This window comes from Hydractinia symbiolongicarpus, chromosome 7 (genome assembly GCF_029227915.1).
Source record: "Hydractinia symbiolongicarpus strain clone_291-10 chromosome 7, HSymV2.1, whole genome shotgun sequence".
In the NCBI taxonomy this organism is placed as follows: Eukaryota; Metazoa; Cnidaria; class Hydrozoa; order Anthoathecata; family Hydractiniidae; genus Hydractinia; species Hydractinia symbiolongicarpus.
Genome location: NC_079881.1, coordinates 16174192 through 16191439, shown reverse-complemented (window position 1 = coordinate 16191439; position 17248 = coordinate 16174192). Strand labels below are relative to the sequence as shown.

The 17248-nt window shown below is 31.6% G+C and overlaps 1 long non-coding RNA gene across 1 annotated transcript; it reads left to right on the top strand.

Annotated features, from left to right (window-relative positions):
* Positions 1-4179: 4179 nt before the first annotated feature.
* Positions 4180-16646, top strand: LOC130649237 (uncharacterized). Its single transcript, XR_008983023.1, has 3 exons — positions 4180-4436; positions 15802-15874; positions 15980-16646. It is a non-coding gene; the product is annotated as an uncharacterized LOC130649237 (long non-coding RNA).
* Positions 16647-17248: the final 602 nt, after the last annotated feature.

Here is a 17248-nt window from a genome sequence, read left to right as displayed (position 1 = left end):
TAAACAAGTAAACAAGTAAACAAGTAAACAAGTAAACAAGTAAACAAGTAAACAAGTAAACAAGTAAACAAGTAAACAAGTAAACAAGTAAACAAGTAAACAAGTAAACAAGTAAACAAGTAAACAAGTAAACAAGTAAACAAGTAAACAAGTAAACAAGTAAACAAGTAAACAAGTAAACAAGTAGACACGTAAACAAGTGAATACGTAAACAAGTGAATACGTAAACAAATAGACACGTAAACAAGTGAATACGTGAACAAGTAGACACGTAAATAAGTAAATATGTAAACAAGTTAACATGTTATTAAATGAACATGTAAACAGAAAAAATGTGAACAATATTTTTTTATTCTAAGATAACAAGACCGTAATTATGGAACTAGTATAATCACCAATATAGTTAAATTTGTGGAGGTTACACCCACCAAAGATCAATATGCAAGGCATGATCTCCGTTTTTGCAAGAATATTCCGCAGACACAAGGTAACTAGATTTGATATTTTTATAATAAATAAAAATAGAAACATATAAATAAACTTTAATTAAATAAGTACAATATACAAGCAACAACTACATATGTGCGGGAACTATAGATGGGTAAATAAGTGACAAATAAACAAGTGAACGAGTAAACAAAAAAACAAGTACACAAGTGAAGAAGTAAACAAATAAAAAAGTAAACAAATAGATGTTTATTTATAAACTTCCGAAAAAAATCCGGAAAATGTGGAAAAAGGACTAACTTCCAATGAGAGCTTATCTTATTCTGTCCAACATCCCTTCCCCATCACCATCGTGAGGCCAACACTTTTACAAATCATCGAAAGATCATCTCTTTTGAATAAGCGGCAGTACTTCGGCGCTGATTTAAATTGTAATCGCACAGAAGTAAGGAGCTGTTAATATAGGAAAAATTGTCCTGAGGAAAGGGGAAGCGTTTCAGCATGATATCTTAGGGAAGATTTAATTGCTTGGATTGGAGGAAATATTCACTAGCCTACAGAGATATAGGGTGCTCATAAATTTTGTTGTGAATGGTCCTATAATAATAAGTTAAAAATAAGAAAACAGCGAAAAATGTATACCTTTCACAGAACGTCCTTTTAAAGCACTCGCAAAATGCTTGAAAAGATGTTCCTGTTAAATATATTTTTGTTTGAAGTCAACGCTGCACTATACTGCGTCTTTCTTCATGTAGCACAAAATCAATCTGAGATCAAATATCCCTTACGTTTTTTATAAATAGTTTCGGGCCTAATACCCTTTATGTATTAGTTTCAGGTTTCTAGCGCGGGTAAATGGCCTTATGCTTGTTAAAAATAATGCGATTTCATTGGTTGCACGTATGATCGCGCCATACAGACAAATTAACAAGTTTAATGTACTTTGTACCGTTTTATTGTTGTCGCATTTTTTTGTGAACTTTGATTTTAAAAGCTAGTTACCTGTCAGCGCTAAATAATAAAATATTGTTCTATAAATAGAATCGAAACTTCTGAACGGTGAACTTATCAACTTTTACAAAATTGCAGAGATTACTTCACTATTAAGACATATTTACTCTGACTTTCTTATTTGCATAATGCAAGATATAAGGGATAACGGTGATTTAATTGTCCAGTAAATTGATTGGAAATGTTTAAAGATTTATTTCTCAAACACTTATCTTTACGGTGCTAGTATTCGATTCAAAAAATATGAAAAAACACCACCAGACAAAATTAAAGTTTAGAGATATTACTTAACTTTCCACGATACAAAAGTTTCGGGGTTGACTGGACTTTAAAATTCATTGGTAAAGACATGTTGGTCCAGATGTATAATTATTTCTCATTTAAATGAACAAATATTTGAGATAAAAATACTATTTTTTATCGGAAAATTAATTTTCTATGATCGTGAAGTAAATCAATTCAGTAACAAAGAATCTTTTGTTTATAAGAATACCTATCTCAACTAAATTTTTGAAATAACTATATGAAATTATATACTGTAGACACTGCGACACCTGTTTGCAATAATAGTAAAACAGAAATGTTTTTGTTTGGAATGATTTGTTTCTTTCGCATTTCAGTTAACACTTTTAGTTTTACAAACATGTTTGTTTAATATGGACTTCTTAATATCAGATTTCCAGAACCCAAGGATATGCAACATAAGGATAAAAACGTACTAGGCTTGAGGCAAAACTTATAAGTAACTTTGACTTCATAAATTCATATATATTATTATGAACAGGATGTGTTTAGATAAAAATATCAATCAAGTCAAAATTTACATAGAAGAAATAAGCATTCTTGTGGAGAAACGTGTGTGCAAAAGGCTGGGAAAATCGTACCATAAGTTTCGGCATACATGCTTTGACAATCCTTTTTTTCTACTATTAATTTAAAACATTTGTAAGTAATTAAGTAATTAAAAAATAAAATAAGACCTAATCCCTTCAAATCAATCAACTTTTGGAAGTCTAGTACTTAGTTTCGAGCTATACTTGTACTTTAAAAGCAAGGAAAGTAAATTTATAACCTATTTCAGTCATCTTCAAAACATGGTGACAAACATTTTATTCTTTACATGTTTGATTGCATCAACAATCATCATGAATTTACAATTAAAGGTTATATGTAAGATGTTTACAAGCTTAATTCAAAATAATAATTGTTAAAGGTTCATACAATAAATAAACAAGTGTATGAAAATATAAAGCTTAGTTAAAAAACGTACCATTGTTGATAAAATCGTTGTCGGGGAAAATGTTACAATATAGACTAAAAAATAAATAATAATCTGTTTACAATTCACTAATAAAACAAAAATTAAAAAATTAAAAAAAAAATTAAGTTAACAAGTATAATTAAACAGATATGTTAATTATGCAATGCTTGACTTGCTTATTCAGATCCGGTCACTCTTTAAGTTTAAGTTGTCAATTAGTTTCGGCATGTTCTAAAATAAAAAAAATTTCATCACAAACCATTTTACAAGGACGAGAAATTTCAAGATATTTAAAATATACAAACTTTTATCAGAGATCCAATGCTCTTTAAATCGAGCATTACAGCTATCACGCAAAAATAGAACACAATTCCAGACTTTACAAGTCTTGAATTGATCTTTACAAGAAAAGAAATATTTGATTTTGTGTGATTTGAATATGATAATTTTTTTTAGTTCCTATTTTTGCAAAATAATTTATCTTTTTTCCGTGACAACAAAAGTAATTCCTAAATGCACGCAAAACTATCTAGTAAATTTTAACTAAAAGCTTTCATATCGGTCATGACGTCACAACCGATTAAAACCAACCATTTGAAAGTCCCTAAAACTAAAATACTATAAAAAATTTAAATAAACAACTTGTGATTTCACGGTTATTTACTATAAAATCTGTTATCGCGGTATATATTTTTCGGATTAACTGAAATAAAGTACAAGAAGCTTATATTTTACTCCTGCTTAGTTAATAACTTGTGAGCCAAGCTATTATTTCCTCCAGGACGAACGAGAACTCATTGGTAAACTCCTTCCATTCATTTTTCATAGTTAACAAGCGAAAAGTAAAAGGCGAATAAATGGTTTTTATAAATCTAGAAATGAATTAATTGACTCAGGCTCACATAAATTGGGAATGTTGTTTGTTATTGAAGATATAGCTTTGTAAACCGTGATTGAAATTCAAAAATCACAAACTGAGTATACAAAATTGAAAACACTAATGCTCGGTTTATGTGATAACGAGATATCACTGTTGTTGTTGAAAAATATTTCCTATATTTTTTCGTTCTTTATTTTTTGTATATTTCTTTCGCCTAAAATGAGTAAATAAAAAATGATTTCGATATTTTGCTACGTTAATTATAAGTGTATGAATTCACAAAATGTTGGCCTCTTTTAATTCAAATATTGTATATACGCTTTACACCAATCGAATACTTTCTTGCTGATTTTGAACCGACATGTAAAAAATACATCATTTTTTTGCATGATAATTCTTGCAATTTAGAATAATGATTACGTTACACAGAAAATGTTGACATAAACAAGAAAATAATTATGCTAATTTGGCATAGGGACATCTTTTTTAATGAATTGAACGAAATAAATTGAACGTTTCCACGTATTTCCAATTTCAAAAATATATTTGCCACTTCTAAATGGTATTTTTTGTGTGTTTATGATCAGAGATAAAAATTGGAGGAAACTTTTTTTAATTGGTAATAGAGATGGAGTGATTTAATGTAAGCATGGTAATGTTTTCTAAAAATCCTTTTTTTTTAAGTTATCAATACGTGATTGATGCGTGTAATTATTATTAAATAAATAATATAAATGTAAATATATATAAAACTTATATAAATGAGATGAACAAACAGTTAGACAATATAAAGGAAAGTTGTAGCTTCGAAAAAGACAGTTCGCGACATTATTTTAGGTAACATTAACTTTTATTTGCTTTTTTGGTCTAAAGTACATTAATCGGGGCATCTCACATTTACAAACGCTTTTATTTTGTTTTTATCTAAAAACATTCTTTCGTATTAAAGATTCTATGTAAAAAAATGCACACCTATCTCGTTAATTAAATTTTATCTGACACGGAATCAGCTGATGGCTTCCAACTGACATTTGTCATATGTTGACTGTTATTTTTAGTCAATAAATAGATCAACAGTCTCTCAATGTACCCAGTTATGTTGTAGCATTGCAAAGAATTGTGAAAAGATTATTCCCGTTTGAGAAACAAATAAAAAAACCCAGCTAGTTATGTTTATTGATATTATTAGACAAAATTCATCAAAGAAAACCTCTGGCACGGTCATTAAGCTATGAATACTGCAAATTCTTCCCTAAAAGAATTGACCTGATTTTGATATGAACTGAGAGTCCAAAATGACAAACATCTGAAAGCCACTATAAATTTGCTTACTTTAGTTAATCCGATTAGGCCCTTTGAATTCTGCAAAAAAGGCTCAAAAATTTCTTCAATTTCTACCTCGAGTGTTAAAAAAGTAGTGTACGTACTAAAACCACACCTGTACTAAAAAATATTGCACCTGGTCATAGCATTGTCATTTTCGGTATTTAGATTGTGGGTGATATTTTACCGTACAACTCATGATAATCAGTTATTCGTAACTGAAAGCATTAGAAAAAAAATTTGCAGTACATCCAGCAATATTAAAATTTTATTGTTTTTATAATCAGTTATTAAAGTCATGTACACCATTGTAAAACTGGCGGCTATTTAAAGTTTAACTAATTCAACCATGCACAAGTCGTTCATCTTCTAGTGACGTTATTGTTACGATCACAGTCGTCAAAATCTTCCACTTGTGCTATTAGGCCTCGATTTCCACCACAAATGAAATAGTACAAAATTAAAAAAACATGTTGTAGCAGATTGTTTGTTTGTTGTATGAATCTGAAAACCTTGCGGCTAATGATTGTGAACATGACATCAATATGAAAAAGAATGGGGATGGTGTGAAAGATATGAAAAAGAAAGGGAATGGTGTATTAAACCCTATCCCCAACAACCTATCCCTAACAACCTTTGCATTGCTTCGTTCGTGCTATACATGATTTTATTTATTTATTTTTCAACGTTGTTATTGCTTTTTTTAATTATTTTTTAATCCTCTCTTCAGCAGTTTTTTTCTTAATTAATTGCTTGCACATTGTTTTTTTTAATTCCTATCCAGCTTTGAAAATAAAATTAATGGATATTAAATTAAATGGCATTTTTTTAAGTTTGATGCCAAACCTCCCTTCTTACTCTTCTGATTGGCATCAGTTTCCAACAATGGTAAACTTGACCTTTCATTGTTTCATTGTTGTTATCTATAGATGTTGACTCGTGCTTTTCCTCTACAGAGTTGGTGCAGGCTCATTAATATTCAAAATGGGATGTCATAACAGAAAGTTGCAAAGTAGAAATGCATTTAGTTCTAGCCCTATCTGAGGTGCACTTAAGAATTTATAACGCAAAACATTCAATTGGTAGTAGAAATAATTCTACTTTCATACTCCAGCATAAATACAAAAGTCATAGCATATTATACAAGCACTTACGAAAATAGAAAATTAACACCGTAACTAGTTCCAGGCCCTAAGAGATTAATTACTTATAATTGTTCCAGCTTAATTTGTTTTTACCATTAATTTTTTGAGACCTCATACGACGCAGAAATATGATTTAATTTCTGTAAACAAGCTCTTATCTTGCTATCTAATTTAATTATAGAGGTGCAAGGGTTATTTTAAGGATATTTTGCAAGTGTAGGTCTATGCTTAGTTCTAAAGCCAAGTGTGACGAACTGTTTAAATTGAAAAAAAGTGATTGCTCGCGGATAGAAAAAAACTTGTAAAACGTCTTGCTCATCAGCTGTATTTGGTTTTTTCTGTTTGTAATATGCCGCTTTTATGCATATTATCTAAAATTAGTTGTTTCAGTAATCTTAGTAATTAACTGATATGAAATGATCAAAGATAAGTTTTTCACCTTAATGTTTATCAGATTCTGCTGGCATGATGCAACGTAACATGGAGAGTGCAGTGCCAATGTCTGTTATCTGCTCAAAGTCGTTGAGACGAAAACTTCACTATAAATCATTGATGCTATTCAGCTTTTCTTTTGACTGTCAGCGATAAAGTTGCCCATTCAGAGATGCTTTTTGTGTGTAGCTCATACCTTATAACTAAATTGCTAGAATTTTTTGAAATGAAAAAATATCACGGTATTTACCTTGCCTTCTATTAATAGTTCCTAAAGTAATTTTTATTTCGGTTTGTCTGTTCAGTATTCATATTATTCTGGAAACTTTGCATTATGATGGGAGAAGGATCTCCCGAAGCGTCGCCTACTAAACTATCATGTTCTAGAAATGAAGAACTAATAATTTTTCTTTTTCTTTGTACATCGTGTTAACTCTATTCGTTCCGGGGTTTTTCGTTTTTACAAAATTCCTACAAAAAAACGCTAAAAGTTATCTAACAAATCCCATTTTCGGGTAAGATCTGAAAAAACCGAGAAGTCGAAGTAACGACGTATCCAAATATACAGAAACACTTCCCTTGATAAGTTTCAAGTTTTAAGGACAATCCTAACGAAAGTTTTTATAAATCCCGGTTATAAGGATTTCATAGAGACTTTTGCGAGTAGTTTTAAGCAATTGCCAATATCTAGGGCTCTGAGAGATATGATACAAAATAAATAAAAATGAAAACTCAGGAAATATCATAGTCATACACCGTAGACAAAAAGAATTATATAAAAAAAATGACAGGGGGATACCCTCCTGACAGAAATTTTACTACGAAAATAAGGCTCTAGATGGCCATATCTTTCATGTTACAAGAAATCGACAAAATATACACTGACGTTTCAGACTAACAGAAGGTACAAAACAAGAGTAGAACAAAAACAAAAACATTAAAAGGAAAGTGTACAACAGATAACCACTAGGGAAATTCCCCTTGCCCAATTTACGCGGATGCACAAATGAAGGTTAACATCTTTCTCGAGCCAGTTTCTAGGGTTCTAAGTTTCTGTAGTAACGGTCCATATCTTCTTGATAATTTTAACGCGCAACAAAGTAACTGAGAATCAGCTGATCAGCAGACCAAACCAATATGGGCTTTTGCCATAATTTTTAGTGATTTTAACAAGAATGATTTTTATAACAACAATTGGGAGCATATTTTTAAGACGAATTTCCCTTTAACAAATAAAAAACTTCCTCTTATTTAAGAACTTTGACCATCCCACTTCTCGCTCTCCCCAAATTCGTTATTATGTGACACAACACTCTCCGTCACAAAAAACGTACTTTTCGAATGTTCCCGTACTGTAAAACATGCAAAATCAATTAGACAATAGACAAAAAAATTTTTGTGCCTGACACTGCATTATGCTGATGTACAATGATAAAAGTGTTATAAATATTTATATACAATATAATATGCATTTTCACGGAATGAACATGACTATATCTTAGTGAGTACAACTCATGGCAATAATAGTACATCACCAGTAGAGAAACATAATTATAACCCAAATCAAACAATCTTAACTTAACACGGCAGCAGTGTCTTCACAGAAAAACCACAGCCCATTAATGAGGTGAAGATTTCAAGCCACCACAGCGGGCCCATGCCAGCCCCATTTGGCAAAAAATAGGCCAAAGTTTAATAAACGGGCCGAAACGATTACGAACCTGTGTAAAAACGTGCACAACATAACAGACGTTGAAACATCATTACCACTAACTCTACTGATGGACAACAATTTAAAATAAGTGTTTGTACAAAAACTACAGCTCTATTACAAAAAGGTGATGCTGAAAACATATCAAATTTGTTACAATGGCAATGTTGCTAAAAGTTCGGAAGACTTTCTCTTGGTGCACCTAAAAAGTTTATCAACCACAACAAAGCACACCTGTGGTTCACCACTTGCCCGGAAAAAAACAAGATCAAAAAAGAGAAAAAGCAAAAAGCATTATTAGATGAAGTTATCCAAGAAAGAAGATAGGACATTAATAAATAATCTTACTGAGCCAATTAGAAAAATTAAAATCTTAAAAACAAAAACAAAAAATGACGTAGAGGAAAGTGTGACACAAAATATGAATGAGAAAAAAAAGGGAAGCTGGTTTAATTAAACTGATAACATATTCTACAAAACAATTTGGTGTTTCTGAGAAAATATTAAAATAGATAGAAAATGGACACGTAGAAAGGGCGCACCGAACAGGACAGAAAAGTAATGGTAAAATGCAAACTCTTGTACTTATACTGTTAGAATATAGGGACAAGGTTAATATTTTAAGAAAAGCGAAGAATTTAAAAGGCAGTTCAATAAACGTCAATGGAGATTACTCTACTCCAGCGAATCAAATCAATACACCTTTCCCGAATCTCATAAATTATAATAATAATGACGTCATTCAAAATGTTATAATAGTTTTATGCTCTTCAAATAAGGATATTTAAATAGAATATCAAATTATCATGACAAAACTAAAGTTTTTAAAGCAATATAATATTCTGATTGGATTTTATTTAGTTTTGAAGAAAATAATTATTTTGAAAACGAGGCTATTCTTAGAAAGCTCAGCTATTTGAAGGGTTTGACCGGAACTTTCAGCTCGCAATTGAGGCACTTAACGAACAAAAATATTTACGAAATTAGTTAATTTGTTCTACCTTTTGCTAAGGAACTTAGGGATAAGAATCATTTTTAGCATCGACCTCTTTTAGTGAGTATGACATAATTTGGAAATTCGGGAAAGGTCTATTCTCAAGAAAAAATGGTAAAAATGCTACCGTTACTTTTGATTTATACGGTAGATGGTTTTTACTTCAAATTTTTTATGAACCGAGTTGTTGTACAACAAACAAATTTAAACAATTGGGTACAACAACCAAATTTAAACAATTGGGTTTTATTGCCGGATTAGTTTCTGATTGACTGAAAATTGTTTAAATTTTCCCTATTTGTTACCTTATGATAAAGTTGAATGCTACCGTACTGCGACACACAGCGCCGGGCAAAAATTCTGAATCGAAAAAGGAGCTATGCCTGCGTGAGAATGAAACAGAGGGAGCAAAATTCCAGCGAGTTTAGGTGCTTTCGGCTTAAATAATTCGTGGAAGTTGTTTGATGTATCAGGTTCAGTGTACTATCATTTGCATTTGTTGTTGTGTAATAACGTTCCCATAAATACCAGCTAGCTAACATAGCTAACCTAGCTACGATGTTGTTATGGTGCTTTGTCATGTATTGTGTTTTTGTTATTTACATATTGTTTTTATTGGATAGGATTAAATTATATCTTTTTACTATTTTGTTACTACTAAAAAGGCTAGCTGGAGATGTTTTATATTTTTTAGTTATGAGTTAACCAACTAGCTAGCTAAACAATGATTCTGACTGAAAATTTTTATGTGAAACCACGAGCACAGCATGAACGTGCCCATGTTAAAGTCACTGCTCCAGTTGATAATGTGAATAACAGTGAATGTTAGAGTTAATGACGACGTCATTGAAAATGTTGCAGAGGCTGACAGTAAGTGAACTCTTCCTGAGTCAGAGTCTACTGGTGAAGATGAGGTATATCACCAAGAACATCGTCTGGTTTTGAATAATAAACGATTGTTTTTTGAGTTTAAGCTAATGATTGCCTTGCTGAACACAACTTTTGTTGGCGAAAAAGCCATGTAGCAAATAAACTTATCTGGTCCACCTTTTACACCACCGCCAGATGTTGAACGAAGTACAAGGCTTTTGTGTTTATATTTGTTTTAAAAAGTTCAATCCATTAGCTTTCGAGGTTGTGGTAGTGTGAAATAATTTACCAGTTATGATTTCAAAAGTTCATGAAAGGCTGTTTGAATCAAGGTTTGGGACAGCGAACATAAAAAGAGCAAGAAAAAACTTAATTTTGCTTTCATTAGAATCGACTTTTACTATGTAAAGGGAGTGCTTTTTTTTCTTTAACAACTCTATATCTTACATCTTCTTAATCGCTGTAATTTTTATATAAATAAATATATAATAAAATATATAAATTTCTCATCGTGTTCTTTACAATTGCCATGGAATAATCGTACACGATGACTGAATTCTTCGCCAGTCATGGGATCGATCTTAGTCGTGGTGACTTAGTCGTACTGACTTCCATCTCAGCTGCAAGAAGTTTGAATGGATTATCTTCACCTTATTGACTGTAATTTTGTGCTGCCAGACTTATGCAAGCTTTCTTGAAGCAGTTGTCTACTGTTCCTGGTGTTACTCTCTCCCCAGCTGCACTACAATCATTGCTTTCAGAATGTTGACTTTTATTTGGTTAATTTACCCCTTTAATACTTGTTATAAAAATCCTAAAGAGGGAAAGACGGTAGTAAGTTTTCAAACTTCTATTGACTTTTTGATCCAATGGTTGGGTTTCTGATGTTGTATTGGGTGATAACAAGATAAGTTCAATATGATTTAGTCCTTCTACAGTAATGTGAGCAGGAACATTATCGATAATTAGACCAATAGGTAGCATTGTCAAATTCACAATGTGACTTAGAACTTGCCGAGTTGATGAAAGTCCATTCTTTGTAAAGGCCAAACAGCATTCAAAATTGGCTAATCTCTTACTCATCCAATAAATCTCTCCGAATGAATTTTATAAGATGCAATATAAAAATTTTCAGCAACATCAGCAGATGAAAATTGATCTGTATCTTTTTGGGCAGGTCGATTTAAAAAAACACCTTTTATGGAACAATGATCTTGTACGGAAGAACCTCTATCTGACATAAGTTCATGTTCAGGTTGCACCCATTTAAGAATAGCAGTTTCTTCAGTTATAGCGCTGTCACTAATTGAGCCAGGATGTATGTCACTGAAAAGGAGGCCACTAATATGTGCTGAGATCCAATTAAAGCTGTACCGGTGAAAGTGTTTTTATTTTCAAGTCTTTTTATTGCTTTATTATATTTTTGCTCAATAATGGAAATTTGTGACATGGGTACTGTAACACCACAAAGAGCTTCCTTAATTTTATAACCAGGACGCCAATGTTTACAACACATGTGTTCGTCTTTCCAATTAACTTCAGCAGTTTTGAAAATATTTTGGTACTCCATTTGTAAATCCTTGGTCCTTGGTAATCTGTAAAGTATAGGCTTTCCTTCATTTGAATTTTTTGTACGAAAGTTATTGTAGTAAAGGGATGACGAGCAGAACAAATTAACCCTGTTTTAGATAAGTTAAATGTTGTATAAAAGTATAGATATAAGAAAGAAATGTATACTAAAATTAGTAATTTATGCCTCAACTGCGCCTATACGGTATGAATTTTATAAGCAACTCACCGGGAAACCAATAGCGGTAGTCGAGTAAAAAAAAAAAAAAAACAAGCAAAAAATTTGTCCTTACAAGCGTTTTTTTAGTGCCCATACCTACGCGGTTTGAAACTCCGTGATAGCTACAAACTTCACTCACATCTTCGTCCGATAAGAATTTTGGTAAATTATTTACGTGCGAAATAAAATTATTTCTGTCATATCATAGTTTATAATAATATTCATTGGAAATTTCACAGCTGTCACAGTAACACTTGGTCTATAATATGTCCCCCTAGTACTTTGATTCAGTCATATAAAGTGCATTTCATTAAACTTTCTTTCGACGAATTCCTAATGCATATTCTATTCTTCTGATGTTAATTTGATTGCATACATAGTTTATAATCACTTCAATGTGGCATGTGGCCTTGTGGTTATGGAATTCGCTTCGCAATCGCAAGGCCCGTGGATCGGTCCACAGTGTGGCCATGTTTAGCAAGTGTCTTCACCAAAGCTACCGGTCAACCCATGTCTTGTGAGAGAAATTGGATAGGCAATGCCAGTGTATACCTAATGTATATACTCAGAACACAGGAACCACGTTGATAACAGTGTTCCCAACACTGAAGTGGATATATATTGTATAAATATTCGGAATAATAATTATAATAATAGTGACTTAAACACTGCGAAGTCCATGCTCACAAAATTTCTACATGACAATTAGCTGAGTTATAGCTACAGATGTGCTGAGTTGGTTAAAAATAATATCCCGGTAGTCACTTCTCGACTTAGGATTAATCTTTTCAAGTTCTCTATTTAGAGAGTTACCACATGAACGACAAATTATTTTACTTTTTTTATGTAAAGATCCTTCTAAATAGACAGTTTTCCGAGTTTATATTCGGTAGTCTGAAAGAATGCCCTTTTTTTAGGTAGCAAAAACACACCGAGCACATATAAAAGGACACTTATCAACATCGAAAGTAGAAAGCCAGAATTTGTCCCTAAACTTTGGCTAGCCATCGTCCTTCATTTAAAGATTATTATCGAAGTATATGACCTTACCTTTGTATATCCATGAAGAATTCATATTTCGTTTAGTATTTCTTCAGAAAAAACTGTTTTATTTTAGCAAGAAAAAATGGCTGCCTGATCGCCAAGCTTCTTCTCCAACTAATCTGTTAAAAAGTTATACAGCTAAATTATTTTGAAAGGCGAGGGTAAGCCCCTGAGAGATTTTTAACCAGTAAACAATGAACGAGTTTAGTGAAAACCTACTTATTTTCTTAATCTTTAACAAGTGAAATTGTCACCATTTTTTAATCAAAGCATCACTATTTAGTCTTTTTGCGAGAACGCAAAAAAACCTGGAAACCAGTGACCCGCCTCCTCCGCATTGTGTGTTTAAACATTGAGATTTTGAATAGAACATTATCGCGTTTTGCCTCTTTTTCTTTTATTATATTTCTATGGTATACCAAAGCAACAACGATACCTTTTGTACATCTTTGTTTTAATGTTGTCAGAAGCTGACGTTGGTGCTTTTGGGCGAATGGTTATCATAGATTGCGGGAGGCGAAGGATGCTGACTCAAGGGTCCGCACTATCGCCCAACTGCAAGTCGAATAACAGGTCATAGGTATCGGTCAGAATTTATGGAAGACAGCCACTTTATACAACTTCCCCACTGACATTAATTTACTCATATACAAGGGTGACCAAAGTCCATACCAAATAGGTATAAGAAGCTTCTGACAATTTCTAATTATTTTGTAAACATTTGCATTGTATAACACGTTCACCTTTACATATGTAACTTATGTAGCTGTTAAGCACTGCATAATTCAGTTTCAAGTGACAATTTAATGACAAACCAAGTAACTTTTTTATAAGTATCGTGTCTGCTTTAAGTGTTATAAACTATTGTATGGTAATGATGTATTGCTTCCGACTGACTATTTTAACCTTCTCAGTGCTTTCGATTCTGATAAGAAAAATATTTTATTGCTAGTTTTAAAGCTAGGTATAACGTTTACTGATTAACCGAAAAAAAACATTAAGAAATCACGACAGATGAATCTCTTTTTAAGAAAAATATTGCAACAGCGCAAACACATCTCAGCTTAAATTCAACTTTAATTATGTACTAAACAATACACTGTAGCTGAGATTTCAACTCAATTTGCACAAAACAAATTACTAGCAATCATTATCTACACACGTAACGCAGATAGATGACATTTCCAAGTTTGAGTTAAGCGTAATGTTTAGGGTAGGCCATATTCCTACTTTAAAGCTCCTTGCTTTCTTAGTCACGCATTTGTGTTAGGAAGCGTTTCTCAAATGAATCTACAATGTGAGTTCAAATTATTGACGCAATGCAATTTATTTGGCTTATTAAAGTCGTCTCATTTGCGTCTTTTTTAAAACGTAGAAAGTCGTCTTTCTTGGTAATAAACAGTGGATGATTGATCAGGTAAAGCCTCTCAGATACTTGCATGATATTCAATTATTATAATAAGTATTATTATTTCATTTATCCTTGTATAATTTAGTTTTAATTGCTTATTTTGATTTTGACTGTAGCTGTTTCTTTATCGTCTTTTCGTTGTTTTTTTTTTCATTTGTTCTTTTGTTAGTCTAATGTATATTTTCTCAATTCCTTGTAAAAAGGAAGATTGTGTCAACCTCTTCGTAGACCACCTGTCTTAAGACAAGTTTTAACATTACAAATTGCATTTTTGTCGCATCACATGGTGATCACAAAGCCAATTAAAAATAAAATCCATAACGCTAAAGCAACGAAATACAATGTGCTAACTAGTGTTGGAAACAAAAGGTAATATTTACATGTTAGGTATACACAGTTTTTAATGTCTGCACGGGTTCAAAATATGACTTGTTTTTGAAACAAGACTCTTGAAATTAAAAACTTTTTTGCTTAAGCGTAGTTTTTCCATCCCAATTACCTTCATAAAGTTCTTTTTCTCAATCACCTTAATAACGTACTTTCTTTTTTATAAAGTGATAGAAGGAATAAAAGTACGTTATGTTTTTTTTTTCCATTAAAATCATTTCAAATCATTTAAATTCTGCGAACATTTCACGAAAAAAAAAATCTTCCCACTGTTGATTTCGAGAGTGAGTAGAAATACATTATCATCAGTAATGAAAAGAGGAAATTATTATTTTGTCAATGCTAATTTAGCTAGTTCTGTCATGGAATTATCGCTTCATCACATGCTTACTTTCTTCTCTACGATATTAAGCCTTACTGAAGCAATTTTTGTAATGTGCCTAACTTTAGTTTTCTCAGCAAAAATGTTATCATTAATGTTGATGACACCAAATTTGTATATTTTTTGTTTTAATATCATCAATAAGCAATTTACAATTTAAAATACTTTACCATTGCGTAACATTGTTATTTGATTATTGACGAACGTCCTGTGAAATTCTATGAAAGCACTTTCTGATGAAATTTCCAGATATTCCTGACTCTGGCCCAAAATGCAACAAGGTGTAAAAATTATGATTTAAGCTCTAATAAGTGTTGATCACCTGTTGTCATATCACCGATTGGAAAGGACTTGACAAGTATACCTTAAAAACCACATAAATTTACATGTAATTTCTCTGTTTCAACTTTGTTATGTAACATTTATGTGATTAAATTTCAACGGAAATTAACTTAATTACACGAGTATCTCACGACGAGTTATTAATATACCGCAATATGACCTCTCACACTTGCAAACAGACGTACTTGAAACTGTCAGATAAACTACATCGACGTGTTTTGTATCTTGTGACATAATGTAATTTCTACTTAATGTATTGCGGTAAAGCAAAGTATAATATCCCAAAGTTTTCCGCATTTCCTTTCATCCTACGCTTAAACTCTAAAAACACTATATAAATATCATTTTCGTTTTTAAAAATCCTATTTCTAGTTATAAACGTGCTAAAGAACATTACGTTTGAAGGAAGAAAACATACTTGAAATGTATCCATTTACAAAATCTGGTAAGGAAATCATATAACTTATTTTTTTATTAGATAACTACAAAATATACATATACAATACTTCAGAATATGAAGCTTTAAATTATTTGTTTTATTTCGTTTCAGGAGACAAAAAGAAGGAAAAGTCAGTTGACAAGAAGAAATTCGTTATAAAAACAACAAAAGTAAAATGTGTTACCATTGTTTCATCAAGTGGTTCGAAATTTAAACTGAAGTAAATACATTTATGTTTTAAAAAGAGAGAGGTATCTTTGAATGCAAACCAGAGAATGCAATCACTGCAAAGAATGTACGAAACGTGAAGGATTCAGACGACTAAATACATTTGAATTATTATGGACATCAGTGTCCCAGTTGCAAAGATGTAATTTCACAGACATGCGAATATACTGTGTCAACAAATAAATCTTAAAAAGTATTTTCAAAGATATTTCCAGAGAGAACTTTACTTGATCGAATTTGGTTTTATAGTAATATTTATAATTCGTTCATAGTATGACTGTTTGATTATTTTTGAAATTTTTCTAATGTCAACTGTATGTGCGTAGTATAAGCTTGTTAGTTGCAAGGACTACAATGTTGTTGATTGTTTGTAAATACCATTTCTTGTCCATATATTATTTATCATATATAACATATATAAGTTACTGAATAGAATCGTCTGTCCAATGTTTGCTTCAAGAGATCTGATTTAGCAGATGTGTAGGTCTGGTAAACACCAGTGATAATGCCCTACATACAGTTTCACTTATGCCCCCGAAAAATCGTAAAAAAAAAATTGGAAAGAATTGCCTGGGTGACGTATTTTGACAAATTGACATCGTTTCTCGTGCTTTTTAATCATAATATGTTTAAAGTTTTTTTGGCTTTAGATGTTCTCGTTTGAAGCTCATTATATGGAGGAAACACGCAAGAAAGGATTTGCCTCCTATAACCCCATATGAAGAAGCCATATGAGAGACACCGTTCATGATTGGGTTAAATTTCTGATTGGTCATTTAAATATTAATGTAAATAAAAAAAATGTTCTCTATTTATTTCCATTACCCATTATTTAGGTTTTAAAACGCCCAGTGTTAGGGGTGTCATTTTGTGGCCCCTCTTTTTTAAGAACCGTGTCGCCGGCCCGGACAAAGGAAAAAATGGAAAAAGTCAAGTATCTTCTGATCAGATGAATCGAAATATTTTAAAAGGAAGGAATTAAAAAAAAGGAAGACGGTAGCAAAGATGCGGAAGCGTTAATAACGTTAGTAATGGTAACGATGGCTTTTAAATATTACAAATAAAATATTTTTTCCCTTTCTTTAACTTTCTTACTACTTTAACCCTATATTGTTAACCCTATTCGGTCCATGGGTTTTCTAACATATTATA